At 38.6% G+C, this 22,100-nt stretch overlaps 1 protein-coding gene across 2 annotated transcripts in view; it reads right to left on the minus strand.

Moving 5' to 3' along the window:
• Nucleotides 1-19,631, minus strand: part of GLCE (glucuronic acid epimerase) — a 131,756-nt gene extending 112,125 nt beyond the window's left edge. Inside the window, exon 1 of one of the 2 annotated variants that reach the window (XM_070622291.1) lies at nucleotides 19,350-19,631. The gene's annotated coding sequence lies outside the window, so the exon portion shown is untranslated. The remainder of the gene's footprint in view (nucleotides 1-19,349) is intronic. The other variant, XM_070622302.1, reaches the window with a different exon arrangement.
• Nucleotides 19,632-22,100: the final 2,469 nt, after the last annotated feature.

Genomic DNA, 22,100 nt, shown 5'->3' on the forward strand with positions numbered 1-22,100 from the left:
GAAAGTAGAATAACGGTTGCGAGGAGCTAGAGTAATGGGGGAATGGGGATTGACTGTGTAATGGGTACAAGGTTTCCCTTTGGGATGATGAAACGTTCTGGACCTAGACAGTGGTGATGATTGTACAACAACGTAATGTACTAAATTTCACTGATTTTTACATTTAAAATGATTAAGATGGTAAATTTTATGTTATGTTACGTGTAGTTTACCACAATTATTTTTTTAAAGACCTAGAACTGACACAGATATTAGAATTAACACGGAAGGATATTAAAATAGTTAGTATAGCCACATTCCTTATGTACAAAAAGTTAAGTAAGGGACATGGAATATTTTTTTTTAATTGAGTTATTGATAGGTTACAATCTTGTGAAATTTCAGTTGTACATTAATGTTTGTCAGTCATGTTGTAGGTGCACCACTTCACCCTTTGTGCCCACCCCCCACCCCACCTTTCCCCTGGTAGCCACTAAACTGTTCTTAGTCCATAATTTTAAATTCCTCATATGAGTGGAGTCATACACAGATTATCTTTCTCTCGCTGGCTTATTTCACTTAACATAATTCTCTCAAGGTCCATCCATGTTATTGCAAATGGAATGATTTTGTTCTGTTTTGCAGCTGAGTAGTATTCCATTGTATATATGTACCACATCTTCCTTATCCATTCGTCTGTTGCTGGACACTTAGGTTGCTTCCACATCTTGGCTATTGTAAATAATGCTGCAATAAACATTGGGGTGCATAGGACTTTTGGGATTGCTGACTTCAAGCTCTTTGGATAAATACCCAGTAGTGGGATGGCTGGATCGTATGGTAGTTCTATTTTTAATTCTTTGAGGAATCTCCACACTGTTTTCCATAGTGGCTGCACCAGTTTGCATTCCCACCAGCAGTGTATGAAAGTTCCTTTTTCTCCACAACCTCTCCAACATTTGTTGCTATTAGTTTTAGATATTTTTGTCATTCTAACGGGTGTAAGGTGATATCTTAGTGTAGCTTTGATTTGCATTTCCCTGATGATCAGCGATGATGAGCATCTTTTCATGTGCCTATTGGCCATCAGTATATCTTCTTTGGAGAAATGTCTGTTCATGTCTGCAGCCCATTTTTTGATTGGGTTGTTTGATGTTTTGTTGTTGAGTTGCGAGAGTTCTTTATATATTATGGATATTAAGCCTTTGTCAGATATATGACTTGCAAATATTTTTTCCCAGTTAGTGGGTTGTTTTTTTGTTTCAATCCTGTTTTCATTTGCCTTGAAGAAGCTCTTTAATCTGATGAAGTCCCATTTGTTTATTCTTTCTATTGTTTCCCTTCTCTGAGCAGACATGGTGTCCGAAAAGATCCTTTTAATACTGATGTCAAAGAGTGTACTGCCTACGTTTTCTTCCAGAAGCCTTATGGTTTCAGGTCTCACCTTTAGGTCTTTGATCCATTTTGAGTTTATTTTGGTGAATGGTGAAAAAGAATGGTTAAGTTTCATTCTTTTACATGTGGCTTTCCAGTTTTTCCAGCACCATTTGTTGAAAAGACTTTCTTTTCTCCATTGTATGCCCTCAGCTCCTTTGTCAAAGATAAGCTGTCCACAGATGTGTGGTTTTATTTCTGGGCTTTCAATTCTGTTCCATTGATCTGTGCACCTGTTTTTGTACCAGTACCATGCTGTTTTGATTACTGTAGCTTTGTAGTATGTTTTGAAGTCAGGGATTGTGATGCCTCCCGTTTTGTTCTTTTTTCTCAGGATTGCTTTAGCAATTCGGGGTCTTTTGTTGCCCCATATGAATTTTAGGATTCTTTGTTCTAATTCTGTAAAGAATGTCATTGGGATTCTGATTGGGATGGCGTTGAATCTGTAGATTGCTTTAGGTAGAATGGACATTTTAACTATGTTTATTCTTCCAATCCATGTACATGGAATGTCTTTCCATCTCCTTATGTCGTCATCCAATTCTCTCAGAAAGGCCTTGTAATTTTCATTGTATAGGTCCTTCACTTCCTTAGTTAAATTTACCCCAAGGTATTTTATTCTTTTTGTTGCTATTGTGAATGGTATTGCATTCTTGAGTTCTTTTTCTGTCGGTTCATTACTGGAGTATAGAAATGCTACTGATTTATGCAAATTGATTTATACCCTGCAACTTTGCTGTAGTTGTTGATTACTTCTAACAGTTTTCCAATGGATTCTTTGGGGTTTTCTATATATAAGATCATGTCGTCTGCAAACAGCGAGAATGGAAGATATTTTTTAAAATAGAAATTTTAGAGGTGAAAACTACGACTAAGATGAAAATACACTAGTGGGATTAGCAAGGAGTAGACAATGCAGAAGAAAAGATTAGTGAGCTTGAAGGCATAGCAACAAAAACTATCTAAAATGAAGGAAGAGAGAAAAAGGAATTAAAAAAAGAACACCAGTGAATTGTAGAACTTGAAGTCGCCTAACATACGGGTAACTGGAGTTCCCAAATCTAACGAAACTTTCCAAACTTAACGAACATTATAAACCTGGCTGGGGTTTTATAATATATACAAAAGTAAAATTCATGATAACAATGCCATAACAACAGCATAAAGGCCAAGAAGGGCTTTATAAACAAGCTCAACAAAACCCAGTCACAAAAAAAGAAAGAAAGAAAGAAAATTGCACCAAGGTACATCATAATCAAATTGACCAAACCTAGTGATAAAGGGAAAATCTTAAAAGCAGATAGAAAAAAAAAGACATGTACAGAGGAATAAGAATAAGGTCAACATCAGAGTCACAGAAACAGTGCCAATGAGAAGACACTGGAGCAACATCTTTAAACACTGAAAGAAAAAAACTGTCAAAACAGAATTCTATACTCAGCAAAATCATCTTTCAAAAATGAAGGCAAAATAAAGACAGTTTCAGACATTCAAAAGTGAAAAGAATTCATTACAAGCAGACCCACATTACAAAAAGTGTTAAAGGACATCCTTCAGGCAGAAGGAAAATCCAATACAAACATGGCTCCAAATAAAGGAATGAAGGACTCCAGAAACGGTCATTTCAAGGGTAAATATATAAGATGTTTTTATTATTTAAATCTCTTTAAAAGGTAACTGACTGTTTAAATAAAAATAACAGTGTACTAAGGGCTTATAACATATGTAAAAGTAAAGCACGTCATAACAATAGCATAAAGGCTAAGAAAAGAGAAATGAAAGTATACTTTTGTAAGGTTCATATACTATCTATGAAGTGGTATAATCTTCTCTGAAAGTAGACTGTGATAAATTAAACATGTATACTATAAACACTAAGCAAACACTAAAATAACCAACAAGGAGTTACAGCTAATAAGGCAGCAAACATGATAAAGTAGAATCATAGAAAATACTCAATTAATCCAAAAGAAGACAGGAAAAAAGAGGAAAGAAGGAACAAAGAATAGATAGGACAAATGAAAAACAAATAGCAAGATGACAGACTCCAACATAACCACATTAAATGTAAATGTTCTAGACATTCTATTTAAAAGAGAGATATTATCAGATTGGGTACAGCAGCATGACCCAAGTAGAAGCTGCTTACAAGAAACACTTTAAATATAAAGACACAAATAGATTAAAAGTAAAAGGATGAAAAAAGATACACACACACACACACACACACACAAGCTGGCACAGGTGTAGTAACATAAGACAAAGTAGATTCTTAGAGCAAAGACTATAACCAGGAATAAAGACAGTCATTTCATAATGATAAGCAAGTCATTTCATCAGGAAAACATAGATCCTACATGAGTAAGTAAATAAATAAATCCTAAATATTTATTCCCCCAATAACAGAGCTTCAAAATACATGAACAAATGATAGAAGTGCATGGGGAAAAAGACAAACTCCCAATTATTTTAAGAATTTTCAATACTTCTCTCTCAAAAAAATGATGTAAGACATAGGCCAAAAAAAAGGCAAGGACATAAGATTTGGACAACACTATCAACCAACTTGATCTGACCGACATTTCTAAAACGCTTTAATCAATAGCAGCAGAATACACATACTTCTCAACAGTACACAGAACACTTACGAAGAAAGACCATATTCTGGGGCAATAAAACAAGGCTAAATAAATTCAAAATGACTCAAGTTATACAAAGTATGTTCTCTGACCAGAATGTAATTAAATTAGAAATCAACAACAGAAAGATCCTAGGAAAATTCTCAAATATTTGGAAATTAAAGAGCACACTTCTAAATAATTCATGGGTTTAAAAAAAGGGAGGAGGACAGCAAATTAGAAGATATTAACTGCATGAAAACAAAGGTACAACATACCAGAAGTTGTGGGATTCTGCTAAAGCAGTACTTAAAGAGAAACTAATAGCAATAAATGCTTATATTTAGAAAAGAAGAACGGTCTCAAATCAATGTTCTAAGTTTCCACCTTTTAGAAACTAGAAAAAGAGTAAATGAAACCCAAAGCAAGCAGAAGAAAAGAAATAATAAAGATCAAAGCTGAAATCAACATAACAGAAAAGAGAATAAAGAAGAATGAATGAACCCAAAAGGTGGTTCTTTGAGAAGAGAAATAAAATTGATAAACCTCTAGACAGACTGATCAAGGAAAAAAAGAAAGATACAAATAACCAATATCAGGAATGAAAGAAGTGACATCATAATAGATGCTATCGATATTAAAAGGATAAGAAAACATGACAACTTTATGAGAATAAATTTCACAACTTAGATGAAATAGACAAATGTTTCCAAACCACTTATATAACAAAGGACTCATATATAGAATATATAAAGAACTCTGAAAATTCAACAGTAAAAAAACAAAAAATTCAATTAAAAAATAAGGAGAAGACACAAAGAGACATTTCACTAAAGAGGATACACAGATGGCAAATATAATAATATGTTCAACATCATCAGTCATCAAGGAAATGCAAATTAAAATCATGATGAGATACCACTACTCACCTATTAGAACATCTAAAATAAAACACTGTGACAATACCAAACGCTAAGGAAGATAGAGAAATATACCTCTCCTACCATGCTGATGGGAATGTAAATGGTACATCACTCCGGAAAATAGTTTAGGAGTTTCTTAAACTATACCTTCTTAAATACACTTACCAAATTACCCAGCAATAAACACTCCTAGACATTTATCCCAGAGAAATGAAAACTCACATCCACACAAAACCTTGTACACAAATGTTAATAGCAGCTGTATTTGTAATAGCCCAACACTGGAAACTACCCAAATGTCCATCAACGGGTGAAGATTAAACAAACTCTTGTACATCCATACCATGGGATATTGTTCAGCAATAAAAAGGAACTATTGAGACATACAACAACTTGGATGGATTTCAACGGAATTATGCTGAGTAAAAAAAGCCAGTCTCAAAGGTTACAAAGTATACGATTCTGTTTATATAACATCCGGAAACGACAAACTATAGAGATGGCAAACAGATTAGTGGCTGTAAGAGGTTGGGGGATGGATGTGACCATAAAGGCTCTTTTTGGTGATGGAACAGTTCTGTATCCCCATTGTGGTAGTGATTACACAAATCTACACATGTGATAAAACTGTAAAGAATTACAGACACACAAACGAGTATGTGTAAAATTGATAATATTGGTAATATCTTCTAATTTGCTGTCCTCCTCCCTTTTTTTAAATCCATGAATTATTTAGAAGTGTGCTCTTTAATTTCCAAATATCTGAGGATTTTCCTCGGATCTTTCTGTTGTTGATTTCTAATTTAATTACATTCTGGTCAGAGAACATACTTTATGTAACGAGTCATTTTGAATATAATTAGTTTTGTTTTATTGCCCCAATAAATACAGATCTGAATAAGATCTGCAGATTTTACCAATGTCAATTTCCTAGATTTAATACTGTACTATAGTTATGCAAGAGGTTACGGGTGGGGAGAAGTGGATGAAGGGGCCTCTCTGTACCAATTTTGGAACTGCCTGTGAATCCACAATTACTTCAAAATTTAAAAATGTTAACAATACACTCTTGACCAAAAGAAAAAATTCAAGCAGTATAAAAGTGTACACAATCAAACCAAACCAAAATCTTACTGAGATCTCAGACTTCCAATCTCCTAGCCTCTCTTTAGAAGCAACTACTCCCTTTCTTGTGTATCCTTTCAGAAAAATCTATGCACATAGAAGCATAAACGTGTTTACTAACATGTGCATATATAATGTGTATTTACATTCATATACACAGGTTACTTTTTCACAGTAATGTCACTGTACCATAAACACTGTCTTGCAACTTTCTTTTACCCAATAATATGTCTTACGAGATGAGCTCATGCAGAAGTGCCCCTTTTTTCTTTCTTTTCATGGCTCTGTGACATCCCATTGTGTGGCTGTACCATTGTTTCTACAACCAGACCCATACTAGGAGTCATTAAGGGCTTTTGACAATATAATTAATACTATAAGGAGCAAAGATAAATTCTCCAAAATTATTGAGTCAAAAAGTATAAACATTTATCATTTTAATAAGCCAAATTGTCCTCCAAAGAAACGGCACAAATTTATATTCCTGCCTACAGTGTATGAGAATGAGTGATTCTACACATTTCTGCCATTATTGTATATAATCTTTGGCAAAGTGAAAAATCTGGCAAGTGAAAAGTGCTCTGCTGTTTAAATCTGAATAATAATAATGTTATTACTAACACTGGATACTATATGAAATCATAAGGTGTTGAGAATAAGCGATGTACCCAAGAGAAAGTTTTGCTATGGGGAATTATAACCAAGGAAGAAATTTAAAAAGGCTGGAGTTGGAAAAGTCCTTAGAGGATAGACTGATAAAACCCTACTCAATACATGCTTTAATGCCTCCTCTATTCTCATTTTAATTGTTAAAAAACCTTCATTATGGACCAATACTTCCCTTCCTCTAACTTTCATTCATTGTTCCTAGTTCTAACCTCCAGGGATGCAAAAGATCCCTCTTTTAATCCCTCTTCCACGTGCCATTTCTTCATGTGTTTCACAGAATCACAGATTTGAGACAGGAAGAATATTAAAGATCATTCAATCACCCAATATGAAAAGCATTATCATATACCCCACTAAAGTCTTTCTTCCAGCCTGAAAATCTCAAATGTTTCAATTATTTTTCAAGGATCTGTCTCAAGACAACGCTTCATTCTGATTAATCTCCTCTGAATACATTGTTTAGCAATGTCCTCCTTAAAATGTGGCAAATAGTACTGAGAACACTAAACTAAATACAGAGTAGAAAAGGATAATTAACTGTGTTTTGGACAACATGCGTCAAAATAATGTTGTTTAAATAGGTGTTAGCCTTGGGGCAGTTATAATAAACCAGTGACTCACCAATTTCAGACAGATAAGACATACCCAGGCATACATCTACTTTGAAAAAGAAACACCACCACCTATTGCTAGCCCTCCAAGTCTCCAACTCTGTATCTGGGTAGAATTAAAAAAAAATATTCCACTATGGAGCTTTGCTTGTCCCTATCAAATATATACACATCAAATATAAAATTATTATAACAAATATTTTCTTAGACAAAGGAACTCTTGAGGCACACCACTAAAAATGAATACAGTTCAATCTTCCCATCACTCCATTAAACAATTACAAATCCACCTACATATATAATTATTCAGACTACATTTCTCTATCTTGTCTACAAACATATCAAAAAAGGTTGTCAAATGCTACATGGACAACCTTGCGGGTCCCTTTCCTTGTTTGTAAAATAGCACTAAATGAGGCAATCTATGTAAAGCGTTTAACCCAGTGTCCAGGACAAAATTAAAATCCAGTAAGTGTAGCTATAATTCTAGATATACTATGGCCAGAGTATCTCCGGACGTACCTCCCAGTTTACTTACCCTGAAAGAAAAGAAAAGAGGCTAGTGTGGCACAACTTGTTCTCTGTGAACGCTTGCCGGCTCCTAGTGATCAGTGTCTTCTTTTTTGTTCAATAATCTGAGAATTCGTTCAGGAATGACAGCAAGCTCATCAGTTCATTATTATCTGCAACCTTTACTTGTTTTCCAACATTGTACATACTTCAGCTAAAACACTCTTTTACACATGGCAGGTGTTCAAAAAAAATGGTTTTTTGAATTCTCTTAAAAAATCAGGATGCATTTCTTAGTTTTGACAAATGTACCATGGTTATGTAAGATGTTAGCATAAGGGGAAGCTGGGTAAATATGGGAATTCTCTGTACTATCTTTGGAATTCTCCTATAAATTGTATCTATTTCAAAATTAAACATTTTTAAAAATCCAGATGATCTTTTCCCATTCCTGATAAACTCTGTCTTAAAACTCCTCAAATAGTACCAACCATTATTAGGTCCAAATTCTTTAGCAGTCTTTACGGTCTTATAAGACCTGGAACAGGAGACATGAATTCCAGCAAAAAGGAACTCTCAAGATACCTCTACTTATCCTGGGCCACACAGAGAGTTAGTATCCAGTAAACAATAGTCATCCCAAAATTTTATTTTTGGAAACAAGGGCCTTAAAAAATCTATCCCCAAAGCAAATATCTTTTTCCTAAAGCATTAAAGCTCTACAGAATCAGTTAAAACCTATGACTCCTACTGCTTAAACCACTTATTTAGCTGTGGCATTCAAGTCAAGTTCAAAAAAATCTTTGATGTATGAGACAAATTACTCCTATACTATTAGCATGAAAATCTTTTTAAAAATATTTCTATCATGCCTGACTGGTTCTTAGAAAAATAAGAGTTTAGGAAAATGATGAATTTTATTTGCAATAATTTAAGCTCAAACTTTCACTGTTAAGCAACAAAGTTATAAAAATTCTGCTAAAACTATAACTGTCAAGCAAAGAAATCCTAAAATACCTAAGAATAAAATATCTTTCCCCCAAATGTTCTCCTAAATACTTTCAAATAGCTTTTGTACTTTAAAGAGTTTCTTTCAGGTATCAACTGTCTAATTTTCAAAAACTTGGCTTTCCTTTTTGGAGGAGTACTACAGAATTGGTACTATAAAGAGAAGTGCTATTGTCAAAGAATCAATCCAATAATAAAAAGAGCTAAGGCCACTTGTCTTATAGAAAATTACTGCCAAATGCTGCCAGACCCTGCTTTTCTTCCTTCTGGGCCAGTAGCCAGATACTAATCATTTTTAGACCCCTTCTAATTTTTAGTACACAATACCACATCTGAACTAGACAGTATTTTAATGAATGTTCTCCATAATTCGTCTAATGTTTTGGCACACACACGTACACACACGATCTACACTGCAGTCCTCTGGAAGCAGACATAAGAAACTGATAACAGTGTGGCCTCTGGGGCAACTGTTTGGGGCTTCAAATTTGGTACGTTTTTGTAATAACTATTCAAAAATTAATTTACGTATTAAAAGGAAAAGCTACAATAATAAAACATTAATTCTAAAGTATTTTACCTTACAAGATAGCACATGAGGCATTCTTTTAAAAATCTTTTAAAAAATTTTATTATGTAATTGTTTTAAAAACAATTTACAATATTCAACTTCATTTATAATCAAAGAAATCCAAATTAAAGTTGGATCATTTTTGCTTATCAAATTAGAAAAGGTTTTTAAAACTAATACTGAATACCGGCATATAAACTGGCATAACTTTTCTACAAAGCAATGTGGCAATGTCTAACTTTTTTAAGGTCTTCCCTTTTGACTGAACATTTTTATTCCAATCCTAAGAAAATAATCAAGCATGGAGAAAGATTTATGCACAAAGATTTTCATCAATGTTATCATCAGAGGAAAAATGTTCAATAATTGGCAATGTTAAATCATTATACACTGATTCATAGAATAGTGTGCTGCTATTAAAAACAGGGTTTTGAAACAATTTTAACAAAGGAGGAAAATCTTCATGATATAATGCTTTCTGGGGGGATAAACAGTATACAAATGAATAAAGATCTTCACGGGAAGAGGAGGAATGCATACCATGTTGTCAGTAATGCTTATATTTGCACTGAGGCATTTGTGTTGGTGAGGAAGATCAGCCCTGAGCTAACACCTGGTGCCATTCTTCCTCTTTTTTCTTTCCCTCCCCAAAGCCCCAGTACACAGTTGTATATCACATTTATAAGTCCTTCTAGTTGTTCCAAGTGGATGCTGCCACAGCATGGCTTGACAAGCGGTGTGCAGGGCCGCGACCAGGATCCGAACCAGCGAACCCCAGGCAGCTGAAGTGGAGCGCACAAACCCAATCACTACACCACTGGGCCGGCCCCTCTCCAAGTTGCTAAAATGGGTTGCTAGAACTTATAAAATCAGGGGGAAAAATATAAGCTATATATATACACATACATGCAAACACATTTATTCTTAAATTATAATACTGCAAAACTGATGTGGTATTTAAACAGCTGAAATAAAAAGTTAAAACTTTCTAATTAATAACATTTATGGAAGCCAATGACAAACTAACCCAAATTACTATGTATTGTTAGGATCATTTTTACCACATAATAAGCACTACTAGCTAGCTTATTTTTACATCAAAATAATAAAAAGGAGGGGCCAGTCCCATGGCCGAGTGGTTGAAGTTCCACGTTCCGCTTCAGTGGCCTGGGTTCATGAGTTTGGATCCTGGGTGCAGACCTACTCCACTCATCAGCCATGCTGTGGAGGCCTCCCACATACAAAGGAGAGGAAGACTGGCACAGATGTTAGCTCAGGGCTAAACTTCCTCAAGCAAAAAAGTGGAGGAATGGCAATGGATGTTAGCTGAGGGCGAATCTTCCTCACATACACAAAAAAACAATAAAAAAAGGACTTCAGACTACCATATGGTACAATATGGACAGAAATTAAATCCCATCAAAGAGGATTAATAATGTAATTATGAGTTAAATTATAATAATGCTTATCAGGATAAATAATATCCCTGGGAGAAGGAATTGATTCAACTAACATATAACATCTAAATTAATAAATATAACCAAACTCTTCCTTTAAATGGACTGAATCTGCTAACTGAAAAAATACTTATTAATGAATTAATTGTAAATTATCATTTATCAGGCATTAACTAATCTGCATATTTTCAAAGGTAGATAGAATTTACCTCTAAAGATTATTTCCCCCACTAGTTGCCTACTGGAAATCACAAATCCCACAAGGTTACTATTATGCTTAGCCCCCTCAATGGGTTGCCACTGCTCTAAGTCCAAATCCCTTACACTGGTTACGAGAGCCTCCATGATGTGGTCCTTGCTTTCACTCCCTGCTCCTCCCTCCTCACTTGCTTCCTATGCTCTAGGCCAGGGGTTTGCAAAGCGTGCTCCTCGAACCAGCAATATCTCCCTTATCTGTGAACACGTTAGAACTCCAAATTCATGAACCCACTCCCATCAGGAGATTCACATGCACCTTCTAATTTGAAAGCCAGTGCTCTAGCCCCCCTGAATTGCCTGCAGATCTCCAACTTGCCCTGCTTTCTCTCTGAAAACGCAGTTCCCTACCTACAGTGCTCTTTTTACCCTACTCCCAACGGGGTATCCCATCCACCTTGATTCCTACTCATCTTTCAAGCCTTCGCTTAGAAATCACTTCAAAAGGGAACTAAAAATATTTCCAGAATTAGAAAAACATTCCTCAATATTTCCTCTACTATTGTAGGGGCTGTCATTTGCATTCTTCATCAACTAAAGCCATTTCTAAAATTACTTAAGGCCATCAAAGAAAGCCTCTGCCTGACTTATCCTAAAACATAAGTTATTAATACATGACAGAAATCAAAAACAGATTCATAGCTTTTCTACCCATGCTATGAATGCATTGGTATAACTGTTTCAAACTCTACAGAACTGTAGAAAAATATATGGGAAAATAGCCAACCAGTTCTGAAATTCACATCTTGAAATTAATTAATTTGAATTTTCTCTTTTCTGCACATATTTCTCCCATCTTCTGGAGGAAGGAGAACAAGTAATATAGAATATGGTTTTTTTAAAAAAGGCAAACCAAGAGGAAAAAGAAACGTGTAGGGTTACATGTTTTATGCCAAATATATTTTAAAAAAGCATGGACCAGAAACTGTTCTCCAATATTTTTAATAAGTTTGAGATAATCTCACAGTACATGATTAGTTAACAATTTATCTTCAGTCATTTAATGATCACTAGCATGTGCTAAGAACGATATGGGATTAAGAATTATGTTGGTCTATCTATCTATCTATTGAGAGAGAGAGAAGAGGTTAACTCCTAGCTATTCAGTCAAGAAATGAATCCTTATGCCCACCAAAAGACAGGTACAAAATTGTTCACAGCAGCTTTGTTCCTAAGAACTAAAAACTGGAAATGCCCAAATGTCTACCAACTGTAGAATAGAAAAATATATACTCATACAATGGACTACTGCACAGCAATGAAAAAGAATGAACTACTGCTAACTTAAAAACATGGATGAGGGGCCGGCCCTGTGGCCGAGTGGTTAAGTTCGCATGCTCCGCTACAGCGGCCCAGGGTTTTGCCGCTTCAGATCCTGGGTGCGGACATGGCACCGCTCATCAGGCCACATTGAGGCGGCGTCCCATGTACTACAACTAGAAGGACCCACAACTAAAATATTCAACTATATACCAGGGGGCTTTGGGGAGAAAAAGGAAAAATAAAATTTAAAAAAAAAAAAAAGGATGAATCTCACAGACATTATGTTGAACAAAGGAAATCAGACGTAAAAGAAATGATTTGATTCCATTTATATGAAGTTCAGGAATAAACAAAACTAATCCAATGTGATGGAGGTCAGAAGAGTGGTTACCTTTGGGAAGTACTAACTAGGAGAGAGCATGAGAGAGACTTCTAAAGTCTTAGAAGAGTTCTATATCTTGATCTGGTTGGTGATTACGTGTTTACATATGTAGAAATTCACTGAGCTGTTTATGATTTCTGTACTTCATATATAATTTTTTAAGTCCTATTAAAAAAAAACAACATGGAAGAGAAAGTTCCTCTTCCTCTATGCCAGCAAGGAAGGAAGGAATGAAGGTTAGATCAAATGATCTTCAAGTTCCTGCTTTAAAGGTCAATTGTCTTATTCACTCACTCAACAAAAAGTTGAGCACCTACTTTGTTAACAGGTACTGTTCTAGGTGCTGGGGATATAGCATTGAAAAACATCCCTGCCCTGGTGGATCTCAGTTATAGGAAGGGTAGAAAGACAACAAAAATATAGAGTACAGTGGATACAAAAAAGGACAAAAAAAAGAATGCAAGGAAGAGAAATATGAAGAGTATGTGTAGAGGGGACGTTGTACTTTTAAACAACGTGGCCTGTAAAGACCTCACAGGAGGGGTGATATTTTAATTAAAACCTGAAGGAAGTAGGGAGGCAGACACGAATATCTGAAAAAACAGGTTCCAGGCCTTCTGAAACAGCAAGGAGGCCACTATGGCTGAAGGAAAGAGAGCAAGGGTAAGACAAAAAAAAAATAATAATAATGAGAGGTTCTTTTCTTCAATCTTTTCCTCCTTTCACACCCCTGCAACTCTTCATTTAAAATCCAACTTAAGAAAAATCTTTTCTACATAGAAACTTGTGTAACCACTAGCCCAGTCCACACTGACCTAATCTTCTGAGCTCCTGGAGCTGTGTCAGTCACAGCATCTTTAGACACTATCTTGCAGTGAAATCTGTACTGCCTCCCACTCCCAAATAAACCAAGCCTCTTCAGGGCAGTGACTAGATTTTATGCTTTTCTGAATCTCTAGTAGTTGACCCATGGTTAGCATTTAAATGGTTACTGGTAAGGCTGATGCTAATAACAACTTCATCAGGCATAAAAGTAGTAAACTGTGGATAGATTTTTTAAAAGAAAAAAGGAGGAAGGAAGAAACCAAGACTAGGGAACTATGTGAGTAAAAGCACTGAGGTGTCTCCATGTGTCATGATCCAAAGTCAGGATTTTCTCTGAGCCACGTCTTTAAGTCTCTGAGATCCTCAACATCGCTTTTCTAAAAGCAACGCTGGGCTTTTTCTTTCTTGGGGAGAAAATGAGGCATCTGGTGTTCCTCTCAAACAATGGTTTTAAAACACCAATGTTCATAACCAGCTTAACAACAAAAATCTTAACCAACTAGCTGTGCAATCTTGAGCAAGTCATTCAACTACTCTTGCGTATGTCAGTTCTCTCACATGCTAAACGAGGGAGTCAGATTAAATGATCTCTAATCTAAAGTCCAACCAATCTCCAATTCTCTATGTTAACTTTTTTGGAAAAATAGAGTGGATAAACCTTGCAACCTGCTTTTTCAACTGATAAAATGAACAAAGTATCTATTAATAATTTAAAATACACCGAATAAGCAGTCATATTCAGAAAGCAGTGCAGTATTTTAAAAAAGCATACACTTTGTACTAAGACAGACCCGATCTAGTCCTAGCCTGCTTCTTAGGAGATAATGACCCTGACGTAAGTTATTAAATTGTCAGGATTTGCTTTGAAAATTAAAGGCAATGTACGTAAAGCACTTATGAAGCCAATATAAACACCCAGACACATTGGCAACAATCATTTCCCATGCAGAAAGCAGTCAAGGTAAAACATCTACCAAATCACTGATGTGCAAGATCTGAAATACCCAAACTAGTTAATAACTCTCCTCGCAATTTCAGATATAGGGATTAGAGGTTGTCTCAAAATTCCGCAAGACTTTTCTGCAAGTTTAACACAGTAACCCTTAACTCCTACAGTGCTAAGAGTTTCCCATCTTAAATACGAGGATAAGAACTACAGATCTAATGTCAGTTTGTGGTCAACAGGGAAAGAGAATAAGATAATTCAGAAAGCCCCAAATTTTAGAAAAATAGGGCAAGACTGAGATTTGGGCTTAACTCACCTGAGACACTATGAAGACATTAATCTTGGCATTGAGAGTTCAAACATGTAACGAGAGCCAGCAGTGTAAAATAAGCAATAGCAATTCAAAAAGTAATACGACAAATATAAACTTGCCTTTAAATCCAGAATGACACAGACATAAATAATTACAGCATATTAATGAACATAAGAGAATGAATGAACAGGACAAAGAGAGTGAATAACCCAGTGGGGTGAGAAGAGGGAGAACCAGAGGACACAGAACATTTAGAAAGCAGATAGTGCTTAAGCTGCATCCTGAAAAACCAGTAGCCTTCGTCAGCAAGACAGGAAAAGGAAAAGCAGGAGACTATATGAGAAGGCTCCAAGTTACGAAACAGTACGGCTCTTTTAGTGAACTGATTTTACTAATACAGTTGAAGCTAGAGATTTGTGGTGGGGGAAATGCAGGAGATAAGCCAGATTAAGGGCCTTGTAATGATAAAGAGTTAGGACTAAACACTGCAGGCAAGGGAGAAGTAAGGGTTTTAAGAAAGAAACACTGAACAGATTCGCATTTTAAAGAATCATTGACAGAGGGTAAAACACGGGATGGCCCCGTGGCCGAGTGGTTAAGTTCGCGCACTCCGCAGCAGGCGGCCCAGTGTTTCGTTGGTTCGAATCCTGGGCGCGGACATGGCACTGCTCATCGGACCACGCTGAGGCGGCGTCCCACATGCCACAACTAGAAGAATACACAACTATGTACCGGGGGGCTTTGGGAGAAAAAGGAAAAAATAAAATCTTAAAAAAAAAAAAAAAAAGAGGGTCAAACACTAAAGGGGTCAACCTCATTCTATACCCAGAGTTAAATAAGGACATTACATTATCATATATATATTCTATTATAGAACCAGGGATCAGAAATAAAAATAATAATGCTTTAATTGATAAAGCTAAATTATCAAAAGGAAATCATTTACCTTCATGAATATATATTCTGGAATTAAGTATTTCCTATATATCTTAAAAAGGAAGAGGCTTCTAAAATTCCATATGGTACATAAAAATTACATGGAATAGGTATATCCTGAGAACTAGCTACTCTTACGGCATCTATCCCTTTTTGTGCATATAATACTGCAGATCTGCAACATAAAAACCAATGCAAAAGAATCCCTGGAATTGGAGCTTATATTGATTATAAACAAGGACTTCTCTTACTTTTATATATCCAGATACTGAGGCCCTGAGAGACTAACGAATACCTAAAGTCACATGGTTAGTAGCACAGTGAAGAGCGGAATTCATCTTATGATTTCCTTTCAAAAAACTGCTTTAGTAATACCACATTTATGATTCCAGAATTTTGAATGATAATCCAAAAGACGCTCTGGTATTGTCATTTTCAGCAGTGTCATAATGAATTATAAAACTATTTTTATGTTTCATATGCCTCACAAGAAAAATGTATCTCATAGATACACACATATTTGACAAAAAGAAATCTCTTCCTGAAGTCTGTGCCACAAGTAGAACACCTCCTCCTCTGCCACAAAGACACACCCTGTTATTCTCCAGGGAGTCTGATGACTTCCTTTCTCAAACTCAGGAAACAATTAAATTTAAAAGAAGAAAGGCCTAAGATTAATTTATCTTTATATAAATATATATATATATCTTTAACATGTTTTAACATTTTACTTAGATCTCCGTCTTTTTATTTGGTTGTACTCCTCACTTCACCCCTATAAATTTTAGATCCTTGAAATATATTTTTTCCTTTACTAGTACACACAAGTGGAAGTGGCAACAGTGACAAAAAGCCTTATAAATACTGAACATTTCACAAATTTGCATGGTGACCAAAATGTTTTCATTTTTAGACTTCTCTAATTTACACTTAAGTGATGTCTGCTCATTGAAAGACATTCAAATAATACAAAAGCATAAAATTAATAGCTGTCTTCCATGCCTCTGCAAGTCTCTCCTGAAGAATCTCCCAAACACTGGAAAAACTGATGCGTGTCCTTACAGACTTTTTTATGCTTAAATAACAAAAGGTGCTAATCCGCAAAGAGTCATATATTTAACATTCAGTCTCTACTGATCATAATTTAATCTTTCTTTAATAATTCAGAAGGTAGATCATTATCTTGCTGGGTTTCTGGTTATCATGACAGACATCAATTATATTATCATTCAGGGATTATTAAAACAAACTGAGCTGAACCCCAAGTTCTCTGTTTATTTCTTCCTTATCAGCATCTCAATTATTTTATGTATTTATTTTATTTGTTGTCTTTCTCTCTCTCTCGGTGCAGGTTACATGAGAGCTGGAATCATTATACCTCCAGTACTGTGATACCTAGCAAGATAATCTAATACTTGTTGTCTGAGAAGTATGTTTACTCAGAAATTAGGAAGGCTCCTTTTTAAAGTTATTGAAATCTGAATTTATCATTTGTCTTTCAAAAATGAGGGGAAAAAAAGGTATGCTTACAGTTTTTTGGCCTTAGTTACAAACAAATATGCCTGCTCAAGTGATTGGTTTTGATAGCTATAAAAGTCACTTAGGCACTTTGGTTTGAATTACAACCAAAACAAAAAGTAGTAAGATCTCCAAAGAGTTAAATATTGCTATGTAGGATTCCCTTGTTTTTAAAAATGATTGCAAAATTCAAGGATCAAGTACATTATTCCTAATCTTTCTGGTTCTAAGATCAAAAGAAATGTCATTTTTAAAGAACTGTCACTCAGAAAAAGACTAAGGCAGGCAAAATTCTTTGCTTTGGCATACTCAAATTTGTCTGTTTACCCAAAATTACAGAATTACTACGAGTACGGGCTCCACTACTTGCCACATCAGACTTCACCTACAGGCCTCTGTGACAAAGTTGCTACCTAATCAGAAGAATTGTCAGGCAAACGCACAGGCTTTCGGACCTATACATTTTTTTTTAAACCACATACACACATATATATACATGTCATTTTATTTGAATACCACCTAAGTCTGGGCTAGCTATCAAGAACTCTGTCTAAGATTCAAGACTAACTGTACCTTTACAATAAAACTGTTAAGCAGGATTCTGTAAAAGGGCTCTGTTAGCCATCCTTACAGGTCTCAAATGACGTTTTTGCAGAGCTCCAGATTTGGGACCTCAAATTCCAATACCTTGTTTGGAGGCTGAACTTGAAGTTATCCCTCTCCACAAATGCTTTTCAAAGGACAGAGAGAAGCCAGAACACACTTCCCAGCACTACTTGACTCTGCCTAACACTCAGGTAAGACTTTAGGACAGATCTAATAATGCAGGATCAGCAAAGCAGACCACCTAGGAAGGGAAGCCAAAACCACACAGCCTTCCCCATCCTCAGCGGATTCCACGCTCAAACTGAGGACACTGGCCGCCTAAAGAATCTACAGTCTACATGCCCACCTAAGGTGCTGCCACTCTCTTGCTCCCAGAGCAGCGAAAACAGCACGCCCAGACAAGGTTCCCGGGGCAGAGAAAACTGCAGAACAAACCCACTATTTCTCCAACTAGACAACATAACGGATCAATGCTCCAACTAAGCATTGAGTAAATCTCATCTAGAGAGAGAGAGAGAGATCCGTTCCAGGATGCTGACCAGCCACAGCCTGTCTCCTGGGCTGGGTCAGGATGCCACCAAAGCCCCCTTCCTCCCCGAACCGACGAAGCGCACGCAGAGCCGCGCCCTCCATTCGTGATCACCCGGAGACCCGCGAACTCGCCCTGTCGCCCCTGAAAAGACTGGAGACCATGCCAAGTTACTGCCCCCCTCTGGGCAAAGCAAAAACCCAAGTAAAGACGCTGGTCTCCGCCGTACACCCTCCTGCCCCCAGCAGCCCACTAAGACGGCCCCTGCAGGACGCAGATACATCGCCCTCTCGCCCAGACAACCCGATGAACAGACCCCTCTTCCCCGGAAACCTAATATACTGCTTTTTCATTCCAGGAATGTGAAACAGACGCTCACTCCCGCTCAAAGGACCCCCAAGACCCCAATGATCTGCCCCTTCAGAGACCTAGTACCTTGCTAAACTGAATCCTCTGCCTTCCCAAAGAGCCTGGGACCCCCATAAAAGGACGCCTTGTCCCGGAACCCCGCTACACCACCTCAAGGAACCTCAGGACGCTAACAAATCTCCCTCGATCCCGAGGACCCGGGACCCCCTACGCCGCCACCCACCCCTTCCCCAAGCCAGAAGAGCCCTAGGACCCCCAATAAACCGCCCCCTCACCCCGAGGAGCCCTGGCACCCGCTGCATCGCCCCGGGGCGCACGCACCCGGATCCCACTGCACCGCCTCCTCGCTCCCCGCACTCTCGAGCCCCGCCAAGCCTCGCGCCCACCAGGCAGCGCCGCGCTGCCCCCGGAGCCGCCCCCGTCGGAGCCCGCCAGCCCCGGCTGCTCCGTGTGCCCGCTCCCCGACCACTCCTGGGCGGAGACGCGCTCCGGGCTTCCTCACCTGGGCAGCGCTGGAGGGCGAGCGGACCGGGCAGCCCTGAGGAAGAGAAGGAGGCGGCAGAGAAGGGATGGCCCAGGCCTGCGGCTGCCGCAGCTCCAACCTCCCCTCGAGGAAGCGCTTATGTGAGGAGAGCCCTCCCGCTCCGAGCGCAGCCGGGAGACCGAGCCACAGCCGTGCCCGCCGCTCTTCCCGCGAGATCCCAGCCACGGCGAGGGGCGGGGCCACGGCGAGGGGCGGCAGCGACGGCTCGAGTGACAGCCCCGAGAGCCTGTCGGCGGCGGCACGGGAGGCGGGACTTGGAGCCGATTAAAACCAATTGTAAAATAGGAAAGGTGACTCGCCCCTCCCGCCCCTTCTCCCCACTCCCGCCTCTCATCAATAAACTATGGGAAAAGGTCCAGTAATCCTAGGTAGTAGTCAGAGGCGGTGGGCGTTTTCGGGAAGGGCGCTTGAGTAGTGAGGCTTGGCTAGTGTCTGGTCCTGCCCAGCGTGCGTGGATACACCTGGTTTAGGGAAGAATGCCGTCTTCACACCGTGTAGTCTGAGGCGCTGTTACCCTTGGTTACTGCCCGGCCTGAAGTGCGTAAGAGGTTAGCATCTTCGTGGTTGATGGCGCTCCCTACTCGGGTTACCCGGGTCTAAACCTCGTTTTCCCTACCTCGGCCTCCCCTCCCTCTCCACCTCAAACAGGGCGCCATTGTTGAGATGCCTGTGTTTTCCAATCCCCATCTGGTCTGGTCTGACAAAGGACTCTTTTCTGATTCGTGCTTTTATTTCTACTTCAAGCCTTCTGGAAGAGCGAAAAGTAAATCTCACTTGAGTCGCCATTGTAACAAATTCCAAAATTACATGAAAAGTTGTATCCTTGCAGACCCCAGTGTCTGGCACACGCAGGGCACCAAATAAATGTGAAAGGAATGAATGAAGAATGTGATATTTAAATATGTGAAATCTCGACCCACCCCAGAAAATTCTGGCTTCCCTAACCTTTCCTCTACAATGACAGCCGATCTTTTCCCCCTTAAGTCCAGCTCTTCATTATTATGCCTATCCTGTAGCCTTCATTCATAGTTCCCTCCTCGTTCCCTTACCCACAGCAAGAAGTGCCCTTTCTCCTCGTCAAGGTTAACCCCTACACCAGTTCACTGCATCTCAGCCATCCCCATATTTTGTTCAATCAACTATCCTTTCTTTTGCCCATTATCAATTTTTCCTTCTACTCTAGCTCTTGGCTCTCACAAACACACTGTCTCCCCCATCCTCTGAACAGAACAAAACCACCCTACCTCTTCCACTCTCTCAAGCTACTCTATCGCCTTCTCAGAATTACACTCCTTGAGAAACAAAGTGTATCTGCTGTCTCTACTTTCTCATCTCTTATTTTTCCCAGTACAATGTTGCTTTCACCCGCACAATCTACTCTTCTCTCAATGGTCACAAAAGACCTCTTTCCTAAAGGACAAATGGTCTATTTTGGGGCATCTTTTTCAAAGACCTCTCTGCAGCGTTTTGACAACGCTAGTCATCCCCTCCATTGGCACCTGTCTGACTACGTTCTCCTGATTTTCCAGCTACTCTTCTGACTTTTTTTTTTTGTTTCCTTTCCTGGTTTGAAAACTGTTGCATATTAATGTTTTCTTATCTTATAGCCACACCTTGTACATAATACGAAAAATGGCCACACAGGGTTCTACACTTTGAGAGCCAATAAGTGGCTCAGACAAAAGCTGTTAGAAGAGTCCAGAGGGAGGAGACATGACTGTGAGTCTGGGTCTTAAAACAATAGCTTGGCCCATACAAAGGCAGGGCAGAAACAGGCCTTTTAGAGGAAAATAGTATGAACCTGAGCACAGAGAAAAGGATGTGGGTAGAGACTGGCTGTGTGTTGGCCAATTTGGTGGATAGAAGGTTCCTGCAGAAGAGCAGTGAGAGGTAAGATTAAAGAGGAGCCAGCAGTAAAAGGCCTTAAAAACCAGGGCAAGCTGATTCAACTTAATCCTGCATTAAGTGGGGAACCAGAATCAACCGTAACATTTGTAGGGCCCACAAAAAGGCTACATGTGGAGGCCCACATATCAAATGTCTAAATGTGTAAAAGTTATAAACCAAGTCAACAATCTATGAAATTAAAAAATTGTATTCTTTTACCTTGACAAATATACTTTCGTAATAAGTTGGAAGAGCAGGTTTGAACTTAGAATTCTGGGACTTCTCAGAGATCTCTACTGGAAAAGAGAGAGCTGGTTCCGACACAGAGCAGTCTTCCCCCTCTGATTCCCACAGCCGGGTCAGCCCTGTGCTGCAAAGTACTGCCCTCCATGGGTGCTCCAGCTCACATGTCCAAGCTCCATTCCCACTTTCCCCTCTACAAAACTGTCATTTCTTGGCACTCCATGGGTCCAGGAGTAGAATCTCAGGACCTAGGGGAGAAGCCCACACAGGCCGTAGATGCACGCTCAGGGCCATTTGGACAGAGAATTCTGGCTTCTGGGTATCTGGAGGGAGCTCTGAAGGAGTAAAGTCAGCACCGGGTGGGCACATTCCTTTGGCTTGATGAGTTCCTGCTCACTCTGTAGGAGTGCAGCTGGATAAGGGCCAGAACAGAGCCTCTTAAAGGCAGGCCCCTCCCACCTGCCTCTAAAGGTGGTACCAGCAAAGCCACTGAATTTCTTTAGTAGGGAAATGACATAAATAGTCGATCTGTATCTTGAAGTATAAATCTGTGTGTTTTCTGTTTCCCACCTCCTCTGC

This window comes from Equus przewalskii, chromosome 1 (genome assembly GCF_037783145.1).
Source record: "Equus przewalskii isolate Varuska chromosome 1, EquPr2, whole genome shotgun sequence".
NCBI classification, from domain to species: domain Eukaryota; kingdom Metazoa; phylum Chordata; class Mammalia; order Perissodactyla; family Equidae; genus Equus; species Equus przewalskii.